Source organism: Taudactylus pleione, unplaced genomic scaffold, assembly GCF_031769625.1.
Source record: "Taudactylus pleione unplaced genomic scaffold, aTauple2 ptg000366l, whole genome shotgun sequence".
Lineage (NCBI taxonomy): Eukaryota > Metazoa > Chordata > Amphibia > Anura > Myobatrachidae > Taudactylus > Taudactylus pleione.
This window is the reverse complement of record NW_028284767.1, coordinates 5,840,135-5,854,573: the sequence shown is the minus strand read 5'-3', so window position 1 is coordinate 5,854,573 and position 14,439 is coordinate 5,840,135.

The window sequence follows — 14,439 nt, the reverse complement described above, 5'->3', positions numbered from 1 at the left end:
AGCGTCCATAATGATGGTCGCAATGGTCAAGACCATCGCGACCATCGGGCTTGCGACGAGACCCTGCGGTAGGGTCTCGGTGACCGCAAGCCCTGGAGTGATTTTGGCTCTATCAGAGCCAAAATCACTCCCACTGACATCACTAGTGATGTCAGTGGGGCCGGACCCAGACGATAGGCATTCCCATGGGAACGCCTCCGTCTGGCAGCCACGTCCCCGGCATGCTCACCAAAGAGGGCGTGCTGTCACTCACCATCGACAGCACACCCCCTTTGGTGCGAGACCCATAACGACGGCTACCCCGTCGTTATTCGGGTCTCGCGCATGCGCACGACGGAGCTCCCTCCGTCGTGCGCATGTGCACTAGGGCACCATCGACCCGCTTGCGAGCTCTCAGCACTCGCGAGCGGATCTGAATCAGGCCCTATGTTCCTTACCACATGCTCACACACAAGGGTTATTTTTTGTTGTTGTTGTTGGGAGCCAAATCACCTACCAGTATATTTTTGGAGTGTGGGAGGAAACCGGAGTACCCGGAGAAAACCCACGCAAGCACAAGGAGAATATATAAACTCCACACAGTTAGGGCCGTGGTGGGAATCAAACCCACAACCTCAGTGCTGTGAGGCAGTAATGCTAACCATTACACCATCTGTGCTGCCCAGTATACGGTTATGGTAGCATCTCAGGTGCCGGGAAGAAGCTACCATAACGTACTGGGCGGGCCGTGATGGTACACTCCGGGTACATATTTACAGCCCTAAGTGGCATGCATATATTGTGGACAATGGAGGAGGTGCCCCTTCAGTGCTGGTGCCCGGCAGCAGGCACCTCCATTGTCTCCCATAGTTCTGCTCCTGCCTCCTGCCACTAAAACTAATTTGGCCACATAGCAACATTTTGAAATGGTCCCCAATGCTTCTAGATATACACCTGTCTCCAGAACTGTTGTTCATTTGTGCCCCATAGTAGTTCCATAGTTAATTTTATTTCCTCACTAAGCCGCAGCATGATAATGGGGACTATTCATGAAGCAGAGAAGAGTCCTGTTTATCTGAATACAGGGCTCTTCTCAGCTTGGTGCAGTTCATAGAGCATGTTACCGTGGAGAAGTGTATTACTTCTCCAGCGGTGTACCTGCTCCGTGCCTACATCGCATCACCATACTATTGTATGGTGAGTGCGATTCATGAAAGAACAGAAAGCTCAGCTTTCTGTTTTATTGCTTGCTGCGCAATCGCAATCTCAGGATGGCGTAATGAAGCTGCTGAGGGGAGAAGAGTCTTCTCCCAATTCTCTCTGCCCCCTTCATGGACAGGAGCCAATCAGAGGAGCCCAGGGCATAAGCATTTGCCGGGTCTCCTCTGTTCTACTCCTAACTGTTGGCTGCCCCCACGTGGCCCCCCATCCCCCTGCTCTGCTCCTACCCCTGCCACTATTAAGATGACATCTCCTCTGCCCTGACTGCCCGCTGCCCCCCCCACCCCCCACTTCCCTCCTACCCCTGCCCTGCCGTTACTAAGGTGACCCAGCATATGCATATGCTGGGTAATAGATATATTCATACTATTGATTCACGCTGGATCGAATCATTTTGGCCCTGCCCTATGCTTCACAATGCCTGTAATATCGTCATTGTGTAGCGGGGGCGGGGCCAAAATGACATCATTGCGTGGCCCCACCTTCCTTCTCACCCACAAATGACAGTCACCTATCTGGTCACGCCCCCTTGTGCTGGCCACGCCCCCTGCCCTGCCAATATGGGCTGCTCCCTGCCGAAAGGGGCAGCAAGAAAGTCGGCAACCATGCATAACACTACTATATATCTCATTAATATCATGTGATATATAGTAGTAATTACCAGTAGCTATTTAATTTTATACATGAATAGACCCCAATATCTCAAAATGTGAATGTGAAGTAGGAGAAAATTCTAACTCAATGGGGTATATATACTCAAAGTGAGAGTTTTTAGAAGTGGAGATGTTGCCCATAGCAACCAATCAGATTATACTTAACATTTAGCTAGCACCATCTAGAAGATAATAGCTAAAATCTGATTGGTTACACTTACTATAGGTAACATCTCCACTTCTAAAAACTCTCACTTTAGTAAATTTGCCCCAAGGTTTTCTAATAAAATAGTATCCCCCACTTTAGATATTTTTGTCCTATTTACTTTTTTTATAATGGTGTTTAATAGTGTTTCATTTTGAAATCTCTTTTGTAGTGTATGCATGTCCTCTAGTGTTCAAATTCGGTATTGCAGTGTGCAGCATGAAACTAAATTGATAGGAGTGTGAATATACAATCTGTGTATAAATTAGAAATGTGTGTAGAGTCGACCCCCAATTGTTTTGGTTCTGCATAGCTTTAAAAATTTATAAAAACAGCTACAATCATGTAATTTGGACCTGTTTTTATCCCAACAGTATTATGACCAGCACTAATATTTATTTCCAGTCAATTTTGAAGCTGGAGTTGTATGTTAGATACTGCTGCTGCTGAAGGCGATACACCCACCCGGTGGGCTGTCACAGTCTTTAGTTTGACTAGTATCACTTGTCCACATATCTGTAGTTAAGTGGATTGTCTGTACAATGGCCAGGGCCGTAGCTAGGGTAGTGCGGCCGGTGCCATCGCACAGGGCACCACAGGTCAGGGGGCGCTGTTTGGGCCTGTCAAATATCTGTTTATTATCATTTTCACTTGTAGCTTCCTCTTTTTTCACCACCAGCATCTCCTGGCCTCCTCTCTATCTTCTATGGTCCTTCCCCATTAGGCAATTCCCTTTTTTGGCTGCATTATGTCCCTTTGAAAAATGAGGAGGGCACCAATGCTATTTCTGGCACAGGGCACCAAAAAGTCTAGTTACGGCTCTGACAATGGCAGATCTAATGCTAACATAGCATGATCTGAGCCTTTCTTTACCACTGTGTGTTGTGTTTGGCATGTTGGCAATTTTACATTTTTAGGCAGTTAGAGGTGATGTTATCTTAAAGATTGTCAAACATTGTCTAGATTTGGAGTACCATTTCTTACACTTTCTTCTTGCCCCTTGACCTTCCTTAAAAGTAGATGTTGAAGAAGTACTATGACTGCCAGAACTAGTACTGGGTTGTTCCTATTCTTCTATCAACTGATCCATGATTGATTTTTACACTAGGACAGTAGTAAAGCTACTGAAGTTGAACTTAACTGCCACCACACCAAGTTAACATACATTGACATAGGGAAATGAGGGACTGTTATTTTTACCATGCAGTTTTATTAAAAGATGTTTTTTGACACCATAAAAATCTATTCTTTTTTTGCACTTATTATTTTTGGGGTGACATGGCCACACCAAGTAAGTACAGTAATATATGCTGCCTCTCTAAAACACACACTCTTGAAATATGATTTAAAGTGATTTGTAAAAAACTTTCAATTTTTTGAGACCAGAAAAAAAGATTTTTCCACTTTAATCTTTTTGGGGTGCAGCTGACGTGGACATGACCACACCCACTAAGAACAGTAATATATGCTGCTTCTCCCAAACACACACTCTTGAATGATTTACATTTAAATATAAGAGAAATTAAATGTTTTTTACACCAGAAAAAAAAATCCATTTTAATTATTTTGGGATGCAGTTGACATGGACACCACACCCAGTAAGTACAGTAATATACACTGCCTCTCAAATACACACTATCTTCCTTGATTTAAAATGAGTTTTTTAAAAAAAGGAAAAGTATTTGCTCAGCACAGTATTTTTGTAAGATAATAATAAGTGTATAATTGTAAGTGTAGCTCATTCACTTCTAACAAATATACTCAAAAACATGTTTTTCTACTAGTGCCTGACAAACACACAGTGATAGTAGCCAGTTTGCAGTTTGCACTAGATTGTAGTTGCTAGCTAACAAACACATACTCAGTGACAAGGATGACTGCAGTCTCTTACACCCTTCCCACTCACTCCATCTACCTACAACTCTCTCTCATGGCGTCTATTGAAGCACAACTGCAACCCACACCCTATCCATATACTCTCTTGTGTGAAATGGCGCCAGATCACTTGGGAGGGACTCATATAGGCAGAGGCGCTGAGAGGGGGGGAGCGGGTACAAATTACCTGGGTCTGGGCTTACTGGGGGGGCCCGGCAGGGGCCCGGGTCCGGCCCCGCTTCCCCCCCTCTTACATCATACAACAGCCCAGCACATGCTGCTGTGTGCTGGGCTCCCCTGGAGACTGCTTGCAGCTGCTAAGAAGCTGCCACAGCAGTCTCCTACAGTATGCCTGTTGGGGGAGCGATCAAGCTGATCGCGCCCCGCCGGGCTGAGGGGGCTCACTGCACCCCACCTCGCCAGCGCGCAGCAAAACTTTTCTTTTCTTACCTACGGGAGCATGGCCACGCCGCCCGCGATTAGACCATGCCCCCTTTTTTACCGGTCCCAGCGCGGCTCTTGACGGGCCTGCATATAGGCAATCCACAACACACAATCCACAACACGCAATCCACAACACGCAAGATCTACGATTTACTGGAAAATTAAGTTTTGCCCCATTTTGAGACCTGAACTTAGCTGGAGATGCAGAGTCGGGACTCAGATTTCCTCAAAAGCCTCAAGTTCGGGTGTGTTCAGTTTTCTGTAAAACTGAACTGCTCAACGCTAATATAAATTTCTTTCTTTCTTTCATCGATTGTGGAACAGGAACTATTATTTCATTAGTTATATGGAAATATACATAATCACAGTTTAAACTAAATGAAATACATACCATTGAAGATTGAATCTTTTTATTTATTAACTAAAACAGTGTATCGGTGTCAGGTCACCTCAACCCATCTATCGCGCTGTCCTCTCCTTCCTGATGCTGTATACCTTATCTTACTCCCAGTGGGTCGACTCTGCTCACCAACAAATGTCTGTGCCATCGCTAGCTGCAGTGGGAGCCATTGCAGGGGGGAAGCACCTGTGGCACGCACCCCGGCTCCCTCGTCGCATACATGTCGGTGGCGGGACAGACCTTTACAGATCATTATATAGGTACTGGGAAACTGAGGTTTCACTTCCTATCCAGTTTCTGTGGAAAGCTTGTTTATATAATATTCTTTAACTTGATGAAAGAGTTCACAGATTATTTGCATTGTCTAATAAATATTATGGCAAAGGATACTTCGTTCTGATATAATATCCAGGCAAGAATAAGGAACCATGAAATCAAAAGAGGAACTAACATCTCCCCAATGCTATTGTGAGAGGCCCATCATTTGGTGACCTGATCAGACTTTGGGCATATTCTAAGAAAGTTAAAGACAAACGAAATACTTTCAGAGCAATTGTGGATTCTTGAGGTAAAACACAAGACTATATGGATGACTGTTCCCCACTCACTAACTCATAGCTGCCAAGTGTGAAATACCTTTACAACTTGCTGAAACCTCTTGAAATTATTAAATCAGTCATTGTATGAAAAGGTGATCAAGGCGGATAGGTAACTAACAAACTATCACAAAACAGGATTCTCTCTATTAAAACCTACACCAGCAAATTATTGGACAATCTTAAACGTACCAAGAGCAATTTCTAACAGTCTATGATACATTGTACAACCATTGGACATGCTATCAAACTAACAGTTTCTATCAACATGTTACTTACTCCACCTTAAATCTGCAGCCTCCAAGGCATTGGGTGCAGAAATCACTGAAGACGATAGCCCCTGCCATTAAACAAATGGAAGCTAATAAAGTTCTGTGCCCAGATGGATTTACACTATGGGATAGGGTCTGTAGTTCAATCTCCATATAAACTGACGAAAATGCCTACAAGGTAATTTATAGCTGGTACATGGTGCCTATCAACCTACACAAAATATTTGGATCTACCTCCCACCTATTTGGGATGTATAGAGAGAGAGAGAGACAGAGACAGAGAGACAGAGATGTATACAGGGGAACTCACCAGGATTTTAGAGAAATGGAAAAAATGCAAAGCACCAAAACAGGATAGTTTCCACCTATAAAGCACAAACTTATATATATATATATATATATATATATATATATATTAGGGGTGTGCACTGGCCACTTTTCGTGTTTTGGATCTGGATCTTTCTTCGTGTTTTGGATCTGGATTGGTTTTGCCAAAACCACCCTTCCGTGTTTTGGGATCTGGGTTTTGTGTTTTGGATCTGTATTTTTTTTAAAAAAAGCATAAAAACAGCTAAAATCACAGAATGTGTTGGTTTTTCTGCTCCTATGCTATTATTAACCTCAATAACATTGATTCCCACTCATTTCCAGTCTATTCTGAACACCTCACACCTCACAATAGTGTTTTTATGTCCAAAAGGTTGCACCGAGGTAGCTGGATGACTATGCTAAGCGACACGAGTGGGCGGCACAAACACGTGGCCCATCTAGGAGTGACACTGCAGTGGCAGACAGGATGGCAGTTTGAAAAACTAGGCCCCAAACAGTACATAATGCAAAGAAAAAAAAGAGGTGCAAGATGGAATTGTCCTTGGGCCCTCCCACCCACCCTTATGTTGTATAAACAGGACATGCACACTTTAACAAACCAATCATTTCAGCACCAGGGTCTGTCACACGACTGTGGCTGAAATGATTGGTTCGTTTGGGCCCCCAAGCTGGCAATTAATCTGTCCCTGCACAAACTGGCTCTACGGAAGCAAGATGTCGTCCTCATCCTCCTCATTCATCGATTCCTCACCCTCTTCAGTGTTGTGTACATCCTCATCCTCACAGAGTATTAATTTGTCCCCGCTGGAATCCACCACCACAGGTCCTTCTGTACTTTCTGGAGGCAGGTCTCCCTGGAAGAGTTGATAATTCATTTTTATGAACATCATCTTCTCCACATTTTTTGGAAGCAACCTCCTATGCCTTTCGCTGACAAGGTTCCCGGCTGCACTAAACACTCTTTCGGAGTACACACTGGAGGGGGGGCAACTCAGGTAAAATAGAGCCAGTTTGTACAGGGGCCTCCAAATTGCCTCTTATTTCCTGCCAGTACAGGTACGGACTGTCTGCCTACTTGGATGCTGTCACCGATGTAATCCTTTAACAGACAGACGCATGCTTGTCGCTGCTGCTTTGAGGATGCAGGTGCGGCTACAGCCCACACAATTCACAAAGACAGAAAAAAAAGAAGAATTTTTTATTTTTTGTGGAGCGCACTTTGAGGGTTACACCACCCTTTAACAGACAGACGCACGCTTGTCACTGCTGCTTTGAGGATGCAGGTGTGGTTACTGCGCATACATTTCACACACAAACACAGAAAAAAAGATTATTTTATTTTGGTTGGAGCGCACTCTGGGGGTTACACCACCCTTTAACAGACAGACGCACGCTTGTCGCTGCTGCTTTGAGGATGCAGGTGCGGCTACAGCCCACACATTTCACAAACACAGAAAAAAAAGAAGAATTTTTTATTTTTTGTGGAGCGCACTTTGAGGGTTACACCACCCTTTAACAGACAGACGCACGCTTGTCGCTGCTGCTTTGAGGATGCAGGTGCAGCTACAGCCCACACAATTCACAAAGACAGAAAAAAAAATAAGAATTTTTAATTTTTTTTGAAGCGCACTTTGGGGGGTTACAGCACCCTTTAACGGACAAGCCAACCGGCCCTTTACTTATGACACAGACGCACGCTTGGCGCTGCTCCTTTGTTGATGCACGTGCAGCCACAGTGCACACAATTCACAAACACAGAAAATAATTCCTCCACCATTCTGTCAGTGGTGACAGTATCATATGCAGTGACAGTTGACATGTCAGAAATTGTTGGCATTTCCTTCAGTCCGGACCAGATGTCCAAACCGGCCCTCGACTTATGACATAGGTGCACGCTTGGCGCTGCTGCTGTGTTGATGCACGTGCGGCTACTGCGCATACATTACGCACACAAACACAGAAAAAAAAGAATTGTTTATTTTTTGTGGAGTGCACTTTGGGGGTTACACCACCCTTTAACAGACTTATGGGACACAGGCGCACGCTTGGCGCTGCTACTTTGTTGATGCACGTGCAGCCACAGTGCACACAATTCACAAACACAGAAAATATTTTTTTATTTTGTTTGGAGTGCACTTTGGGGGTTACAGCACCCTTTAACAGACGAGCCAGTCGGCCCTTTACTTATGACACAGGCGCACGCTTGTCGCTACTTTGTTGATGCACGTGCGGCTACTGTGCACACAATTCACAAACACAGAAAAAATATATATTTTTTTTGCACTTGGGGGGAGCACCCCTGATGGACAGAGCACCCCTGGACAACACTACAGCACCCCTTTAGGACTGGGACACTGCACAGGACTTTGGAGTGGACACAGCCCCTATGGACAACTGACTGCACAACACAGTTCAGCCAGCCCCTATGGACTTTGGAGGAGTGAACACAGCCCCTATGGACAACAGCAGCACAGCACAACACAGACAGCCCCTATGGACTTTGGAGGAGTGGACACAGCCCCTATGGACAACAGCAGCACAGCACAACACAGCCAGCCCCTATGGACTTTGGAGGAGTGGACACAGCCCCTATGGACAACAGCAGCACAACACAGCCAGCCCCTATGGACTTTGGAGGAGTGGACACAGCCCCTATGGACAACAGCAGCACAGCGCAGCACTACACTGCACTACACTACACTACACAGCCCAGCCAGCCCTAACTCCCACCCTCCCTCTTCACTGTCCACAGCCGAGTGAGAAAATGGCGTCGTCGCGGGTACCTTATATAGAATCCAAAACCTGCGAGACCCGGAAGGCGGGATGATGACGTTTTGCCTCGATTTCAGATCCGAGTCAGGCGGGAAAAGTCGAGCCTGACTCGGATCGGCCTCGGATCGGGGTGGCTCGGGGGGGTTCGGATTTCAGAAATCCGAACCCGCTCACCCCTAATGCTCACTAATAATATTATAGTAAGGTATGCTCACTAATGATATTATAGTAAGGTATGCTCACTAATGATGTTATAGTATGGTACGCTCACTAATGATGTATAGTAAGGTATGCTCACTAATGATATTATAGTAAGGTATGTTCACTAATGATGTATAGTAAGGTATGCTCACTAATGATATTATAGTAAGGTATGTTCACTAATGATGTTATAGTAAGGTATGTTCACTGATGATGTATAGTAAGGTATGCTCACTAATGATATTATAGTAAGGTATGTTCACTAATGATGTATTGTAAGGTATGCTCACTAATGATATTATAGTAAGGTATGTTCACTAATGATGTATAGTAAGGTATGCTCACTAATGATATTATAGTAAGGTATGCTCACTAATGATGTTATAGTATGGTATGCTCACTAATGATGTATAGTAAGGTATGCTCACTAATGATATTATAGTAAGGTATGTTCACTAATGATGTATTGTAAGGTATGCTCACTAATGATATTATAGTAAGGTATGTTCACTAATGATGTATAGTAAGGTATGCTCACTAATGATATTATAGTAAGGTATGTTCACTAATGATATTATAGTAAGGTATGCTCACTAATGATGTTATAGTAAGGTATGCTCACTAATGATGTATAGTAAGGTATGCTCACTAATGATATTATAGTAAGGTATGCTCACTAATGATATTATAGTAAGGTATGCTCACTAATGATGTTATAGTAAGGTATGCTCACTAATGATGTATAGTAAGGTATGCTCACTAATGATATTATAGTAAGGTATGTTCACTAATGATGTATAGTAAGGTATGCTCACTAATGATGTTATAGTAAGGTATGCTCACTAATGATGTATAGTAAGGTATGCTCACTAATGATATTATAGTAAGGTATGTTCACTAATGATGTTATAGTAAGGTATGTTCACTGATGATGTATAGTAAGGTATGCTCACTAATGATGTTATAGTAAGGTATGCTCACTAATGATGTATAATAAGGTATGCTCACTAATGATGTATAGTAAGGTATGCTCACTAATGATGTATAGTAAGGTATGCTCACTAATGATATTATAGTAAGGTATGTTCACTAATGATGTTATAGTAAGGTATGTTCACTAATGATGTGTAGTAAGGTATGCTCACTAATGATGTTATAGTAAGGTATGCTCACTAATGATGTTATAGTAAGGTATGCTCACTAATGATGTATAGTAAGGTATGCTCACTAATGATATTATAGTAAGGTATGTTCACTAATGATGTTATAGTAAGGTATGCTCACTAATGATATTATAGTACAGCAGGGCCGTAGCTAGGGTAGTGCGGTAGATGCCATCGCACAGGGCACCACAGGTCAGGGGGCGCTGTTTGGGCCTGTCAAATTTCTGTTTATTATCATTCTTGCTTGTAACTTCCTCTTATTTCATCCCCAGCATCTCCTGACCTCTCCTATATCTTCCCTGGCCCTTCCCCATGAAGCCATGGCCCTTTTTTGAGTGCATTATGTCCCTTTGAAAAATGAGGTGGGCGCCAATGCTCTTTCTGGCACAGGGCACCAAAAAGTCTAGTTACAGCTCTGTAGTACAGTATGCTCACTAATGATGGTATAGTAGGGTATGATCACTAATGATGTTATAGTAAGGTATGCTCACTAATTGATATTATAGTAAGGTATGCTCACTAATGATATTATAGTAAGGTATGTTCACTAATGATGTTATAGTAAGGTCACTAATAATGTATAGTAAGGTGTGCTTACCTCCTTATTAGCTATTTGATAGTCTTCCTGCATCTAATTTGCAAAGGCTAACTGACTCCTAACTTATCCAGGATTCTCAATACGAATCTTTGCATGCTAGGGCTGCTGCTGCTTGGGGTGAGTTTTCATCACATAAGGGGACCTAGTAGACTAGTAGTTTCAAACAACAATTGACTGTGAAAGAATCATTTGGTAGAAGACCCAAGTATGACAACTGTCAACCGCCATCCTGTTGCACAGAGTATCACTGAAGCCATGACAGCTATGTTTGCATTAGATCTGTGTCCAATATCCGCCATCAATGCCTCTGATTTTAGACGATTAGTTGAGGTTATGTGTCCACGCTACCAAATTCCATATCAATTCTATTGTTCCAGAACAGTAATTCCTCACCTGTACCGGTACTTTAAACAAAACGTTATTCTTTGCGTACAAATGCCATTGTACCGACTATCCACTTAACTTCAAATATGTGGACAAGTGTGCAATGCTGAACCCAGATTACCAAGGCATTTTCGGGGCGGAGTGGGGATGGAGACGGCTGGCGTTCCCAGAAGTGGGGTGTGTCACCCCTGTCTTCTGGGAGTGGCAAGGCCAGGATCTGCATCCACAGACGCAGTTTCCTGGTTTTGCAGACAGACTAGCCTGTGTAAGCTAAGGCTTACTCAGCTGGCCGGCACTGTCCACCGGTTATCCCAGCCTCAGTCGCAGTGCTGTGATCGCAAATGCAGCAGACGGTGACAGTGCAAGGGGTGCAAATACATACTTTTTTTTTCATGTGTAGTAAATGCTGGCTGCTTTTGCATGTAGCCCACAAATCCTGAACAGCTTTATTTTTACACTGCAATTTAGATTTCAGTGTGGACACGGCCCTCCCAAATTTACAGTATATCTCTCTGCACATTTTAAATGTGCTCCACCTGCAGTGGAACATGGTTTTACCAAGGTGCAAAGTTACGTGCACTTTCTTGCTTTATTCCCAAATCTGAATCAGGCCATGTGAAAGCCCACTGGGTAGGTATATCACCTCCAGCAGCAGTATCTAACATACAACGTCAGCTCATTCACAGGTAGTCTACTCTCTGTCTCATTCACTAAGAAACATACCGATCTCAATCTGTAGGAAAAACAAGGTGTGATAGCAAAATGGCTTACTTTGCTAAGACTCTCCTTAGGATTTGTAATTTCTGATTATGCAAGTAACATTGTACGAGCATTACAACTGGGTCAATTTCAACACGTACCTTGTTTTACACACACACATACACACACTAAATTGATGGTTCAGTATTTCATAAAAAATGACAGGTCCGTGCAGGACATGCTGGCTGTGGCCTTTAAAATCTGTGTGCATTTTCAGCATTTAGCACTCCCATGTAGAAGATTGCAGCAACTGCAAGAACAGTTCAATCTGCCATGTGACCAACTGAAGCAAGAGGTAGTAACCAGGTGGAAATTCACCCTTTTTATGCTTCAGTGATTGGAGGTGCAGCAACAAGCCATCATGATATACACATCAAACCATGATATATGGAGAGTGGCTGCAGCACAATAGAAGTACTGTCAATTTTATGCAAGATACTGAAACCATTTGAAATTGTAACCAATGAAGTGAGTTGAGACACTGTCAGCCTGTGTCAGCTCATACTTCATTAAACTACTGGAAAAGCAGCTAGAGAAGCTGAAGGAGACGAAAGTAGTTCTGCTAATTATGTTAGACTTGTAGTGCAAGTTCTTTATTCACTTTGCAAGGACCAAAGGGTTTGCAACATCTTACAATTAGATCAGTCTATTTGGCAATCATGCTTGATCCTAGGTTTAAGTCCTATGTAATGTCTATCTTTCCAACTGATACAGATGCAAAGAGCTCATTGCAAGTTGTCAGCTCAAGTGGCACATGACACAACATCTCCTGCTTCAGTTCCTCCTGCAAATGCTGCTGTCAGGGAAAAACTGACCTTTTCTAAGAGACCCCCAGAGAGAAACATTATGACATCTGGTCAGGCTTACAAAAATTGCCCGCGTATATTTGACAGCTCTTCTCAATCTGATACTGTAAGCATTGATGGACTGGTGGAGGTTTACTCTAATGATAATGTACAAATTTGCATATCACACAGTTCACTTGACTACTAGGAGGAGAAAAAGGAAATTTGTTGCCGCTTGTACAAACTAGCTATGGTGTACTTAAACTGCCCCCCTCCAGTGTGTACTCGGAAAGAGTGTTTAGCACCTCCGGGAATCTTGTGAATGATCAGCGTAGGAGGCTACTTCCAAAAATTTTTGAAAACCGAATGTTCATCAAAATGAACTACAAATTCTATGAGGAAGACTTTTGCCAGCCAATTACAACAGACAGACACTTCTATAACAGTGGGGATGAGCTAATATTGTGTAATGATGACATTAACAACAGTGATGAGTGTGATCACAAGGATGTTGATGACTTCTTGAACTTTGAGGATGATTAACACTCTTTGCCTTAAGCCCATTAGTAGCTTGGTTTATTCAAACTACCAACATTTATTTTGTGAGAGGCCAAACAAACCAAGCACTTTAGCCACAAAATGGATGGTTTGTTAAACCGTGCATGTCCTTTATTAATATACAACATAAGAGTGGGTGGACAATTCCATCATGCGCCACTTTTCATTATGAGCTTTGCCCACCTTGCTGTATTGGGGTAAATACTACTATCCTGTTACTCCATCTCCATTTACCTGTACTGGCCTCTGGACTGTGATTTGCTGTTTGGAGTAAGTTTGGTGATCTAGCTTTCTACTAGATGTTACTCTGGCAGCAATCACCGGTATTGGACTGAGGCCTGTGATTTGCTGTTTGGAGAAGTGTGTTGGTAATATGTCATATTTTTTTCTACTAGTCTTATACACTTGATGGTAGCTAATTGTATTTATCTATGTAACTTCATGCCTCAGATCAAGTATTATAGAGTCATTTAACATCAGTGTTGGACTAGGACAGGGATGGCCAACCAGTCAGATGCAAATAGCCAAAAAATATCTGTCATTGAAGAGCCGATTGCATGCGCGCACCAAAGGCCACACCCCATTTTTGTGGCTCCCACTCTGGCTCCCACTAACGCTGCTGCTGCCTTGCTCTGACTGGATCTAACTAGATCCAGCAGGCAGGCAAGGCAGGCTCCTCACATCGGTGGTGATGGCATGACGTCACCCGCGCAATGCATCACTGGGAACGCTGGCCTCTGAAGCGATCAGAGGCTTTAGTCTCTGATCACTTCAGAGACTAGCGATCCCATTTCTATTGGGGGGAGCCCCATGTAGCTGTACCTATTATGCAATGCCCCCAGTAGTTGCGCCCCTTCTGCAATGCCCCCTATAGTTGTGCCCATTAAGCAATGCCCTCAGTAGTTGTGGCCCTTATGCAATGCCCCTTGTGGCTGTGCCCCTTATGCAGTGCCCCCTGTATTTGTTCCCCTTATGCAGTGCCCCTTGGCTGTTTTTGTGCCGCCTAAAGTAGTGCCCCTTGCATTTGTGCCCCATAAAGTAGTGCCCCTTAAGCAGTGCCCCCTGTATTTGTGCTGCCTAAAGTAGTGCCCATTAAGCAATGCCTCCTGCATTTGTGCCCCTTAAGCAGTACCCCCTGTATTTGTGCCCCCTAAAGTAGTGCATCCTGTATTTGTGCCCTCTAAAGTAATGCCCCTTAAGTAGTGACCCCTGTCTTTGTGCCCCCAAAAGTAGTGCCCCCTGTA